This window comes from Caloenas nicobarica, chromosome 3, assembly GCF_036013445.1.
Source record: "Caloenas nicobarica isolate bCalNic1 chromosome 3, bCalNic1.hap1, whole genome shotgun sequence".
Taxonomy (NCBI): Eukaryota; Metazoa; Chordata; class Aves; order Columbiformes; family Columbidae; genus Caloenas; species Caloenas nicobarica.
The window spans coordinates 103,702,045-103,714,815 of record NC_088247.1 but is presented as its reverse complement, the minus strand read 5'-3'; the positions used below and the strand labels follow the sequence as shown (position 1 = coordinate 103,714,815).

At 53.4% G+C, this 12,771-nt stretch overlaps 1 protein-coding gene across 3 annotated transcripts in view; it reads right to left on the bottom strand.

Annotated features, from left to right (window-relative positions):
* Nucleotides 1-9,166: 9,166 nt before the first annotated feature.
* The window catches only part of STUM (stum, mechanosensory transduction mediator homolog), a 51,918-nt gene continuing 48,313 nt past the window's right edge, over nucleotides 9,167-12,771 (bottom strand). Inside the window, exon 5 of one of the 3 annotated variants that reach the window (XM_065632995.1) lies at nucleotides 9,167-11,274. The gene's annotated coding sequence lies outside the window, so the exon portion shown is untranslated. The remainder of the gene's footprint in view (nucleotides 11,275-12,771) is intronic. The other 2 variants (XM_065632994.1, XM_065632992.1) reach the window with 2 other exon arrangements.

The window sequence follows — 12,771 nt, the reverse complement described above, 5'->3', positions numbered from 1 at the left end:
GTGCTCAGGCTGCTCCTTCCCGCAGTACCTTAAAAACCACCCCCGTCCCCCTCCGCCCCGCTCCGCTCCCCTTGCCGCGGTCCCGCGTGGGGTGGAACCGGGATGGCGGCGCTTCCCGCGGGGACGGGCCGAGCAGGAGCGGGAACGGCCGGCCCGGGCGCAGCCGGTGGGTCCTGCGGGACGGGGCGCGTTCCCCCGCGGGAAGGGGCGGCATCCCAGGGCTTGTCCGGGATGCTCCGCGTGGTCCCCCAGGCGCCACTGGTTTGGGACTCGGCCCCCACACCCGGCGATTTTGGGACTTGTCCTCTGTCGACGCTCCGTGGGGATCATTAAAATGACTAAAACGCCTTTGCACCAAGTGGCTCCGTCGCGGATCCCCGCTGGAGCAAGGGCATGAAGAGCTTCACGCTGCGCGCATTCAGTTTCTGGGTAGAGACCCCTGTTTCTGGGAGTGGGACACTGGGGAAGTGCGTCTCCCCGCGCTGTGCCTGTCCAGGGCTGGAGCCCTCTGCCATCCCCAGCACCTGTCCTGCTGAGGAACAGCCCCTGCCACCCTGAGAGCCAGCTTTCTGACTTAGTCCCTCATCCCGTTCTGGTCTGTGCTTTGTTCTCTTCCCCCGCCTTAAAAAAACATACAAATTCATTCTTTGTTTTTTGTGAAGTGCAAAAAAATAAAATGATAAAACATCCTGCAAATGGGGAAGGTGAGCAGGGTCTTGCTGTAGGTTCCGTTGGTTTGGTTTGTGTTTTTCCTGCGTAGTTTTAAGTCCATGGAAGTGGTCACACTCCTGCAAGCAGCATGACATGCCCACCCTGGGGCCCCAGGAATGAGTCCCGCCATGCCCGGGACCCTGCTTCATGCACCCCATGGTGGGGCAGGGGACATGGGGCTGCCATCTCCTGCACAACAGGCCCCTGGCCCATCCTGAGCGATGCTCTCCAGCGAGGCTCTGGAGTGCAGCAAGGGCGGCTTTTTGTGGGGATTTACCGCTCTCAGAGATGCCCCAGTGGCTGGTGTTGCTTTTATATGGGCAGGTTTTCTCTTTCCACGTGTCTACTCTCCCCTAGGGGACCTGCCCGTTACGGCTCCTGCTCCTCCATAGGGAAAAGCTGTGCTTGCACCCCGGAGCAGCCAGAGAGCAGAGGAGAGCTGCTGCTGCTTAGAACAGAAAGCCTGTGGAGGAGGCTCCCGAGCAAATCCCACCCAGGACAGCACTGGAGGGAACTCTGTAGCAGATGCATGTCTTGGGCGACACCAGCACCGATCCGCTGCCTGCTTAAGGGTGGTGGCTTCTGTTTGCTGGGACTCTGTGTCTCCTGCCGTTTGCTTGGTGTGTGTTATTAACGCCAGTCCTGCAAGATCTGGGACCAGCTCGCTCCCCTTTGCCAGGGTGTTCAAATACACTTTCCCTAATGTAAAAATCCTACACTTGAAACCATCTGGACAAAGGAGTACAAAGGGAAATAGAGGCACAAAATCATTTACCTAAACAGCTGACCAGAGCCAGAAAGCAAAAAGCAAATGCTTTAATTTCTAATGACTGCCCTCCCTGTTAGGAAGTGCTTTTGCTCTGAGATGTTTTATATGCTGCTTTCCTAACAAGAATCCAGGTACTTCTCCTGCAGGGACACACACAAACAGCTACTTCTCTTGCAAAAATGGGGTTTAAGTTTGATAAGGGAATGTGAGAAGCAAAAGGAACATAAGTCTGTAGCGACAAGGCAGAGAGATGCTACAGATGTGATTCCCCTTTGCAAAGGATCTGTTGCTAAAAAACATTGTGCTGTCAGTGCAGTATCACTTGAAAGTGCTAAATTCACACTTCATTTCTTTTTATGCCCCTGAAAAAGCAAGGGGAGAAGACAGTACCTGTGGGAAGGGCTCTGCAGGGTACTAACACCATGCAAAGGCAGGCACCCCCTTGCGATGGTTTACCACAGCTTCAGGTACAGCACCTGCCCATGTTGCTCTGCTGGAAACCCACACTGGAAAAATCCCTCCCACACCTGCCCTTGTCTGCCCAGAGGAGCAGTGGGATGTGGGGACACCAGCTCTTGCTCAGTGACGATGTGGGTGGTGAAACACAGGTCCAGGTTGCCCAGAGAGGTGGTAGATGCCCCATCCCTGGAGACATTCAAGGCCGGGCTGGGCGGGGCTCTGAGCAACCTGATCTAGTTGAAGATGTCCCTGCTCATTGCAGGGGGTTGGACTGGATGAGCTTTGAAGGTCCCTTCCAACCAAAACCATTCTATGGTTCTATGATTCTATGACATCTGTGAGAGTTGGCTCAGCTGCCACCAGAAGTCCCTGTGGGCAGGCCAGGCTGCTGGCATAGGGGACAGCATTTGGGTGGCAGAAGTGGGTCTGATGGGTTTGAGGTTTGCCAGGAGCTGGAGGGAATCACCTGGAAGACATAAACCATGTTCCAGCAGGGAGAGCTGAGGGGGGGTGTGTGAAGCTGGGGGAGGCCCAGGAGTGCCCTTCATCTCATGTCCCACCTCCCTGCCATCGGTGGCATGTGCCCCTGCAGAGCTGTTGGTGGCTCCCATGACATTCCCCTATGTGACCTGCTTGTCACAGCATAAATAGGGTGAAGAACTCAAGTGGCAAAGCACGAGGAGCTCTGTGGGGGCTGTTTGCTGCGGTGGGGATGGGTTGGGAGGCTTTAGTAAACCAGCCCGCTCTATCTCTTCTTATTCCTCTCTGAATTTAATACCAGCAAAACAGCGACAGTTATAAAAAATACTGTGTTTTTTGCTGGTAATCAAAGATCCTTGCCTTGCTTTGGCTGGATGACCCTCATGGGAAAAGGCCATCTCAAACAAAGAAGTTACAGGTTTGGTCTTTCCTTGTGTCCCCCGTCATAGCTAGATGTGGGGCTGGTGCACCCAAAATCACTGCCAGTGCTTGCTTCTCCACAGGAGGCTCATCCTCTCAACCCCATTCTCCTGGGCTGGAGAACACGTCATCCCCACCACGCTTCATCTCCCGGGGTATAAAATGCCATGTGCTTCCTCCCACCCTTCATCAACCCCAAGCAGGCACTGCAAACATGCTTTGCTGTGACCCCCGCCTCTTGCACAATTTCAACTGCATTTCCCACGGGACAGGAATTTTCAGGAAGGCTGCCAGTCCCTGTGGCTTGCAGGGGGGTCACTGAAGGCTCAGAAGGGACATCTCCTGAGCAAGGTCCAGCCCATGCGCTGCTGCCGCAGGGAGAGCTGGTGCCTTCCCATCCTTTGCGCTGGAGAGCAGAGGACGCCTGGGGCTGTGCTGGCCATGGGTGGGACAGGCAGTGACAGTGGCCGCTTTGCTTTTTGTCTCCTGCATACGAGCCCTGCCTGGCGGGGATGGCCTCCACAGCCCCACAGCCTCAGGAACATCCTCATCCTTGGTTAGAAGCCAGCAGGAGAATTGGGGGGGCATGGGCAGAGGCTTTGGCAGGGCAAGTTACGGTGTGCTGAGTGGGGAGCCTGCCAGGGTGCTTGTGTGACATCTCTGCAGGGATGGTGGTCACTGACCACCCCTGCTGTCCCCACCGGCTCCTGCCCCCACACTGCCCAGGCTGGCTGCTTGGTGGTGGGCAGGCCTCCGAATAAACAGGATTTAAGCCTGGAGTTTGTCGTTCATCTGGCTGGCCTGAGACCAAGACCCATCCCTTAAATAACTGCAACCTCTTCCATGTCGCTAGCGGCTCAGTGCCTGTTTGCACTTGCCCCCTGCAAACCCACATCTGCTGTGGATAACCTGCTCTGGCAGGTCTGGGAGCAGGGAGAGCGGAGCTGGGGGGCCAGGCTGAGGCAAGGTAGGGGGCAGCAGCAGCTGGGGCCAGCAGCAACAGCCTTTACCTAAAATTAGACCTCCAGGAAACTAATTTCCTAGAATAGACCTTTTCCATTTGAGGAAGAAACAGAGGTGACCTCGTAGTCAGCATTTAATTCCAGTTTCTCCTGAGCTGGAGCAGCTTGGTGGGGTTGAAGGCCACTGAAGGTCCATCAGCAGCCAGCAGTTTCATGCCTGCACCCGGGGTGGCTCCAGGCAGGTGGTACGGCACCGCACAGCCTCGGTCCCCAAGCATGGGCTGGAGCAGCATTGTACCTGACACAACCAGGAGTAAGCCACTGACATGCTGAGCCCCAGGTTTGGGCTGCTCAGGTCCTGCTGGAAGGTGCATCTCCAACATTATTGAGTCCTTTGTTGAGTTTTGGGCCCCTCACTACAGGAAAGACATTGAGGTGCTGGAGAGAGTTCAGAGAAGGGCAACGAAGCTGGTGAGGGGTCTGGAGCACAAGTGTGATGAGGAGCGGTGAGGGAACTGGGGCTGTTCAGCCTGGAGAAAAGGAGGCTGAGGGGAGACCTGATCGCTGTCTGCAACTGCCTGAAAGGAGGTTGGAGCATGGAGGGCGTTGGGCTCTTCTCCCAAGTAACAAATGATAGGATGAGAGGAAATGGCCTTGACTTGCGCCAGGGGAGATTCAGATGGGATATCAGGAAAAATTTCTTCCCAGAAAGGGTTGTCAGGCACTGGAACAGGCTGCCCAGGGAAGTGATGGAGTCACCATCCCTGGAGGTGTTTAAAAGACGTATAGATGAGGTTCTTAGTGACATGGTTTAGTGCCAGGGTTAGGTTATGTTTGGACTCGATGATCATGAGGGTCACTTCCAACCAAAACGATTCTATGATTGTCTTTTACAGGCTGAGAGTGATGTAGGCACCTTGGAGGAGCAGCCAGCAGAGCCAGGCTGGCTGCATCCCTCCTGGGACGGAAACACCTGGTAGATTAAAATATTAATATTTGCAATAATGTCTGGTGGTGAAAAAGAGCGAGATCATGTTGGTTTTTCTGTGTGTTTGCACACACAGAAAGGGGAACTCGGAAGGTGCTGCAGGCAGCAAACCTCGCCCTGACGGCAGCTGCTCCGTGCCAGCCAGCGATTGCCACCGTCCCCGCTACGAGCGGGACCCAGAGCTCCCCACACTGAGGGCTGGCGAGGAAAATTTCTGCTGCTACCAGCACTGCCATGGGCGGTAGCGTTCTGGCTTTCCCCAGAGGGCTCAGCCTGGGGGTGCTTTTGTCCCCCTCACTTTGCCCACCTCAGTCCAAAGTTACTTAGGGGCATGGTGCGTGATGCCATTTTATAGTGTGTGGATGCTCTGGCTGCCATGTTTTCACTTCCTCTGGGGACACACTTAATGTGCCTTAGCCATGAGCGTGCACACCTATTAGGCCTGCAGTTCACATCCACTTCCACAGGGCTGTGATTTTCCTTTGCAAACATGCTCTGACGGAGGCTGTAATATTAGCTCCCAGGATCAGTTGCTAACTTCTCATAGCTCCATTCAGATCCGAATGTATATTCGGACTGCAAAGATTTTGAGAAAGCATGTGTATACCTTGCAATAACCCTCCTTTGCATTGACTTCTTCGTTTTTGTTTGTCTGGGGTTTTTTTGTTGTTTTCGTTTGATTTGGTTTGTTTGATTTTTAATGGTTGGTCAGGCTAGTTTGAACAGAATATAATTGAAATTATGGTTTTTCTTCGTATATCCCTCTAAATGACACATATCCAGGTGGTGTATTTCCATGTCTCTGCATTACCACCAGTGAGAGCTGCCTGCGGGCAGACCCTGGCTCCCAGTCAGGGTGACAGCAAGCCAGGACTGACCACAGACCTCTTGCTGGAGATGCTTTTGCCCCATAGATGTAGCAGCAGCTGGCGGCCTGCAATCTCCCAGGTGGCCTCATGCAAAGCACACCTGGTTACACTGATCACTCTGATCATGCATAAAGCCTCAGCCACTCCTCATCGCTATGTGAGTGTCATTAGTGTTATGAGCTGCAGCCCTGTGTGGTTCTCAGCAAGGGTTGTTGAAGGGTTTGTTGTGTCCCAGTATTGTGTGGCAGCACTGTAGAAGGTGAGTTTGTTTTGGGGAGGGGAGCAGAAGTGGAAAAAACCTAGCTTGGGGCAAATGCATGTGCAAAAGCGGGGTGGGTAATTTTTCTTGTTGTGTGGTGGTTACTGGTGAGGCAGTTTTTGGGGTGCCCCACTGCTGTGCTGCACTGGCTGGGTGCACAGAGGAGCTACAGCAGGGGCTGAACTGCGCTGTGAGGGCATCTGGGCAGGTTCTGCTCTTGGGGGGGGTGAGCCAGTTTGCACCTGAAACTGAGGGAGAGGTGCGGCAGTTGTGTGCCTCCCCTGGGGCTGCAAGGTGTGGAGGAGGTGGGTGGCTGCTGGGGGGTCTGCCCAGGGATGTGGTGTGGGGCTCAGGGCAGGGTCATGGGTCTAGGGAGCAGGAGCAGCTCTGGTGTGGTTTCTGCCCACCCAAGAGATGCTGGAAAAGGGCAGAGCAAGGCTGTTTGGGGCATTTCCAGTTCTTCAGGTGGTTGAGGTTTGCTGGCTGCTGTCTCCTGGCAAGGGCCAGCATACTGTGGGGCAAGTGCCCCAGAAGTCCGCTGGTCGCTCCATTCCCTGATTTCTGGGTGTCAAGTCTGCCCTGAGAACAGAGGCTCTAGTGTCTGCTCCGGAGGAACTGGTGCTGCTGCCTGTTTGAGGAGCCAGCAGAAGCCGCAGGCTGCGCTCATCGCCTCTTGCCTCTCTGCCTCTTTTTAACCCCTGAAAACCTCCTGGTTTTGTGTCTGCTGATGCCAGAGCGCTTTCTGGGATGTGGATGTCCACAGCCCACAGGGCTAAAAAAACTGCTGGAGATACTTGTCCCTCTGGGTGGGGGAAGGACCTGTTCTCATGATGGAGCTTGGGTGAGCATAAGGCACAGGGGTTGCTCCTTGTGGCTTACCTGTCTTCACTAAGCTCTAGATTTTTACTTTCAACTTGTATGATTTTTTTTTTTTTCCTTCCCCTTCTGAAATTAGTGTGCTAGCAAGGCTTAAGGAAATCTTTTCAAGATAATTATGCCAGATCTCTCTAGTGGATTTGCCATGTGATGCTGTGTCTGCATGGGTGTATTAATAGCATAACAACATTACATATCAGTTTTCACCCCAAAGTGCTTCACATGCTGAGGGGCAACACCTAAACAGAAAGATGTAGCAAGCGGAATGGAGCTGTGTGTCCCACCTACCAGATTCCTCAAAGCCATGAGTTGCAAGAAGAGACTTCTTGCTGGTCTTGCACCAAATTGGAGTTTGGCCCCCTGGGCCCCATTGAAGCCCCCCAGGCTGGACCTGCTGCCCAGTTGGCTGGGCAGGGATGTTCCGCACTGCTCTGCTATGGGGCTGGTCCCCGGTGGGCTCCCTGCTCTGATGCTCTTGCTGCAGCTGACCGCCTTGCCAAACTGCAAATGGCCCCGCGCTCTGCATCCTTTTCCCTTCCCTATTCTTCTTGCTGAAGACAAATTGCGGGGGGCTGGCCGGCCCGGCAGTGGTGTGTCAGCTGTGGGGTGTCCCTCGCTGAGGTCCTGACCCTGCTCAGGTGGTTACTGACGGTCTGTGCTGGGTGCTGCTTGTGAGGGTAGATGAAGTTGGGATCTGTGCTGTCACCTTCCCAATGGCTACAACCCCCAGCCATGCTGGGTGGGTGCCCTCTCCTGCTTCTCCAGGGCCAGGCTTTGCTTTGGTGTCTTGCTGCTCCTCCTGCACAGGCCCGTGCAAACAGGAGGAGTGTTGCGCTGTGCTGATGATTTGGAGACAGCCATAAGCACACTTTAATCTCTCAAGCTACGTCTCCAAATGTCTGCCCTTGCATTTGGGGCTGTAGAGGGTTAATATTGCAGGCACAGTTGCATTTTTGTCCCAGACATCTTTCACCTCATCCACTGGCCCCCTCAGCACTGCCGTGCTACCTCTCCATCCCTGCCTGTCAGAAAGGCTGGAGCCTGCAAAGGGAGGCCAGCTCCGCTACCACCACCTGCTCTGGCTGTGGGCAGCGGGTGTCCCCGAGCCCTGTGACATGGTGTCACCTTCCCCCTTCCCAGCAGAGACGGGGGAGAGTCAAAGTGCTGCAGTGGGAAGAAAACCACGCCAGGCAGTGGCAGCTGATGGCTGTGGGCTGCACCACGCGTGAGGGACCGCGCAGTCCCCATATAGCACAGGGAATTGTGCTCAAAGTTTACTCCTGGCAGCCCACTGTCACTCCTGGCAGTGTCGCAGCCCTCTGAGGATTTGGGTCTTTGAGGGCACAAGAGGCTGGCCCCTTCACAAGCGCCGTGTGGGAGGCCGAAACCTGTCCTCTGTGAACACCGCCTGGGCTGGAGATGGAGTGATGGCTGCAGCCCCTGCTCTCCTGGGGATGGGGAGTGAGTTTCTCACACAAAGGACACTCGGTGTTGGACAAGCTGCTTCCATAAACCTCTGTTAAGAAGGAGCCTCCTGCAGAGGTGAGACATCTAAGCAGGGTCAGGTGAGGCTTGGCAGCCTGGAAAGCACCTGTGTACCAACATTTGGGGTCACAACTACTAGCCGGAGTGTGGACATTCATATGAATGAGCGGTTGTTTAAAGACTTTTGACACTTGCTTGACTAAAAGATGACTGAGGGAAGCCCTGACAGGTCCAGCTGGGATCTTCTGTGTCTTTCCCTCTGTGTTCCCACCGGTGGTGGTTTTGGGGAGGGAGCAGAGCAGCAGCGTTTTGGGGTGTCGCACGCTGCAGGAGGGGCAGGGAACATGAAACACGGACAGAGAAAAGATGCGGTTGTGGTTCGAAGGGCTGTCAGCAGAGCTGATTTCATGGGAAAGCTGCCCTGCGGCAGCTCTGCCAAGGTGTGCTCTACTTGGGCATGTGTGGCTGGGCCCCCTGGCAGCGTGTGGGGAACAGAGGGGATGTGCCTGGAGTAATTTTAAAGTATTAAAACTGCAAAGAAAATGCAGGCGAGAAGGATTGCTGGTAGGTGTGCGTGCAGGGGAACAGCAGGGTGGCTTTTCCCCCCTCCCTTGTCTCAGCTTGAGGAGCAGGTCAGGGTCCTCACCAGCCCTCTGCTCCCCTGTAAGGCTCTGGGGTTTTAATTCCTTAAGAAAGCTGTGCCTTGGCCCCTGCATCCTCTCCTCAGATGATGTGGGTGTGGGCTGGTGTCTACTGGATGCTCTCCCTCATCCAACTGGTGGGAGAAGGAAGACCTGTTTTGATCCAGGCCTGATGGCGTTTCTCCAGTCTATGTAAAGAGACTCTGCATTTCATTCTAGCTGTCCAGCAATAGAATATATTTAACTTTAAAAAAAAAATCCACAGTATCAAAACACAGCAAGTCACAATCCAGTACTTGGTGATATAAATAGGCATACAAATGGTGCTCTGTAATACCTCAGTTTGGGCCCCAGCATGAAAATGGAAGGCAGGCTCACCATCAGGGTGCAAATTGCACAGGCATGCACCATTTCCTCCTTCTTAGGGTGGAAAAAAACCTGATACACACAAGCATGGCCAAAACCAAGGAAAACAGACCCAAGCCAGTGATGGACAACTTATCCCCCTCCCAGCCTTGGGAGCAGTGTCTGTATGTGTGTGGTGGGTGGAAAAGGGCATGTGAGCCAGGGTGGGATCACTTGCTGGGTATTTGAGGGAGCGCTGCCATTGCCTTCAGTCAGTGTTGGTGGACATGAGCCCCTGGTTTGATTTACAAGCCCAAGTGTGCTCTTCCCTTTGACCTGCCTGCTGGAAGATTGACTGAGCTACTCTGGCTTTGTCAGTCCTAGAAACCTTGCGAAGCCTTCACATCCCACTGCATTGTCGTGGTGGAAGGGATGGAGCGGGTGAGTGTTGCTTCCCTCCGGCTAGTGGGTGGGTGCAGGGGAAGCAGGACTGGATTTTAGCCCAGCTCTAGTTATGAAGATGGATGACAAGAGGAGGAAGGATGGCTTGTGGGTGGTATGGGCTCCTGTGGGATTTGGTGTAACCAACCCCACTTCAGCTGGAGCCACTGTCACCTGGGGTTTTACAGCATGTTGGTCACATGGGAGGATGGAAATGCCAAGTCCCAGCCTGGAAAAAAAATTGCAGCACTTGCCTGGAAGTGCATTGTGTGTGTGTGAGCATGGAGAGAAGCCAGCTAGAATAGACAGGGGCGTGTTATCATGCTGTGGTTAGCAAGTGCATGGGAGAAGCTGTTGCTCTTGACTGGGGTGAACACAGCAGATCTAGCCAAGCTTATAACTCTGCTTGTGTATGGACTTCAAATGTCAACAGACTTTTGGTGGTGTCTATTAGGGGATGCAGTTTGGGTTGAATAGTAATAAAATACACTCTGGCTGGACTGTATGCATGTACATGAAATGCAGGGCCATCCCAAAACAACTAGGAGGCAAGGGTGGAACTAAACCAGCTCTTCAACTTCCTATCCACGGAGCTTGGCACGATACCCTGGGCATCACAGCAAGACTACAACAAGGGGCAATTTCCAGCAGAACGGAAAGGTCTTTAATAAAATGTGTGACAGTCGATGCACGTAGGGAGAAACATGCAGCTTTGTCTGGTGAAGCACAGGATGGGGCACGGACGGAGGCACCTTGCATGTCCAGCGCTCCCCACCACACAGCTGTGTGCTGGAGCCGCTCCCGGCACAAAGCTCCGCTCGCCTTTCTGTCCTCAATGGCCAAGCACATGTGCTGTGGCCAAAAGTGATGCCAAACCCCTGTGGCAAGCATGGCCAGGAGGGCAGGGGCCATCTGCCATAGCACCTTTTCCACGGTGAGTATGGATTTGGCAACACCAACGAAGCTAGAAAAAAGGTTAACGCGCTCTGCGTTGAAATGGTTGGGCTGACCCAGAATGAAACTAGTTTACGACTGACCACAAATTTCAAAAAGACATTTGGTCTGGTTCCTACCTGGAACTGCTTTCCACAGAGTAGTAAATCAGCTGTTCAGCCCAGCTGGGTTCAAGTACCAAGGAGCTATTTCATTAAAGCCCTTTTTTTTGAGAAACCTGGTTTTCAGAGTCAGGAAAGAGCGGCAGAAAACACTGTGGTGCTGGCAGATGGGGGTGAAGCAATTGCATTTATTCTTCATTACCTACTATCGCTCTTTAGCTGTAAAACTTGCACCTAAAACATCTATATTTATAAAGCAGAAGATGATATCGGGATAGCCGGGTGCCGTGCGCCTTTGACCAGATCAGGTTTTCGCTGGCTGTGACCTCTGTCTGTGCCGGCGAGGAGGCACGGTGTTGTGATACGGCACGGTGGGCGTTAGTGGGATGGCATGGCTCCCGCAAGTGTGGGGTGAGTTGTCCAGCCCTGGTGTTTTTGGGTGTCCCAGAAGAGGTGGCCTCCCTCTGCGGTGCTCCAGAGAGAGGTGTAAAAGCGCTTGGTGATTAATTTGGCCCTAAAGAGAAAGACAAGCATTGCTGACGGGTGGGGGGAAAGCTCGAAATTAGTACTTGTACCTGTGTTTTCACTGCATGGCTCTTCTCACCAGTGCATGAATCGTGGGCACCATACACACACCTCCAGCTTCCCCACCATGGGCTCCCTGGGAACCCCTTGAGGGGCTGGGCTCTGCCTGGTCAGTCCTTGGCACAAAGCTCTGGTCTCTTATAAGAGGAGGAAAAACAAGGTGGTGGTGTGTGATATTAAAGATGGGACTGATCGGACCCCCCACCTTGTGACCGCTAAGGCTTGAAATCCCATGCATCGCCCCCAGCTTCCCCAGTCCTGTGGCTCAGCCTTTGAGCTCGCTGCAGCACATATCACCCCACCACCTGCCCCAGGGAGACCTGAAACCTGGCTCAGGGGCCAGCAAATGTCCAAGAGCATCCTGCTGTTCACACCTGGGCCAGGGAGGGCTTGGGGGTGCTGGTTTTAATCAGGACTATTGGAAAAAGCAGGGGGTTTTATCGTCATTATTACAGCAGCGGGGCAGTTTTGGAGAAAATGCTATTTGGTGCCTGTTCCCCGGCAGTGAGGCAACCTATGGAGTTGCTCCTGTCCTAAAGCAGAGAGTGGAAATGTCTGATGCTAATTAAAATCAATTAAGCAAATGCCTACAACAGGCAGAAATAAGGCCTTTTGTCCTGGGTGGCCATTTGACAGATTTCAGAACCTCCAGAGTGGCACGTCAGCTGTTTTCTGGGCTTTGTCAATTTGATAGGTCAAAAATAAGAAAAAATTTTATAGAGGAAAACCTGAAAGTAAATTAAAAATCCTGCCCTTGTCCTGCAGAGCACTGCCAGTGCCAAACTCCTCATGCAATAAATGCAGCCAGCACACAGACGTGACTGAAATGATGGTCTCTGGAGACCTGTGACAGTCCCAGGGAGGGCAGGGTTTCCATATGAGCCCTTCCACAGCTAGTTCAATTCTCTCATCCTCCCTATAGGACAGGGACAGATAGCACAAAATGTGGCCTGAAAAGCTAGCAAAACCCTGGCTAATTTTGTCACTTTTTGTTCCCAAGGGAACTTTTGTACAGCTGCTGTACCCTCTGGGATGGGGCATCTGCTGCTGGTCTGACATCTGATGGCAAAGGAGATATGACTTTTGGCAGCTTAATGCCAGGGAAAACATCAGCTTGTTTAACCCTCCCCAGGCTGAGACTTCTTGCACTGCCTGTCCACTAAACGTGTGAATCCATCTTCACTGGCACCAGAACAAGCTGTTCTTCAGCCACACTTGGCTGCTCCTGTTTCAGAGTTTCTGTGCCCAAAGGCTTTGCCTGGTTTGTCTTCACCATCTCTACCAGCTGGCCCAGTGAAAATTGTTGGTCGTGTCTGCAGAGGCTCTATGCATCCATCCCGAGACCATGGCACAACTAACTCAATGCTCAGGCAGCATTTGGAGTTTGCACTTGAACCAGCTATTCTGTTTTGGCGAATGTGAGGAG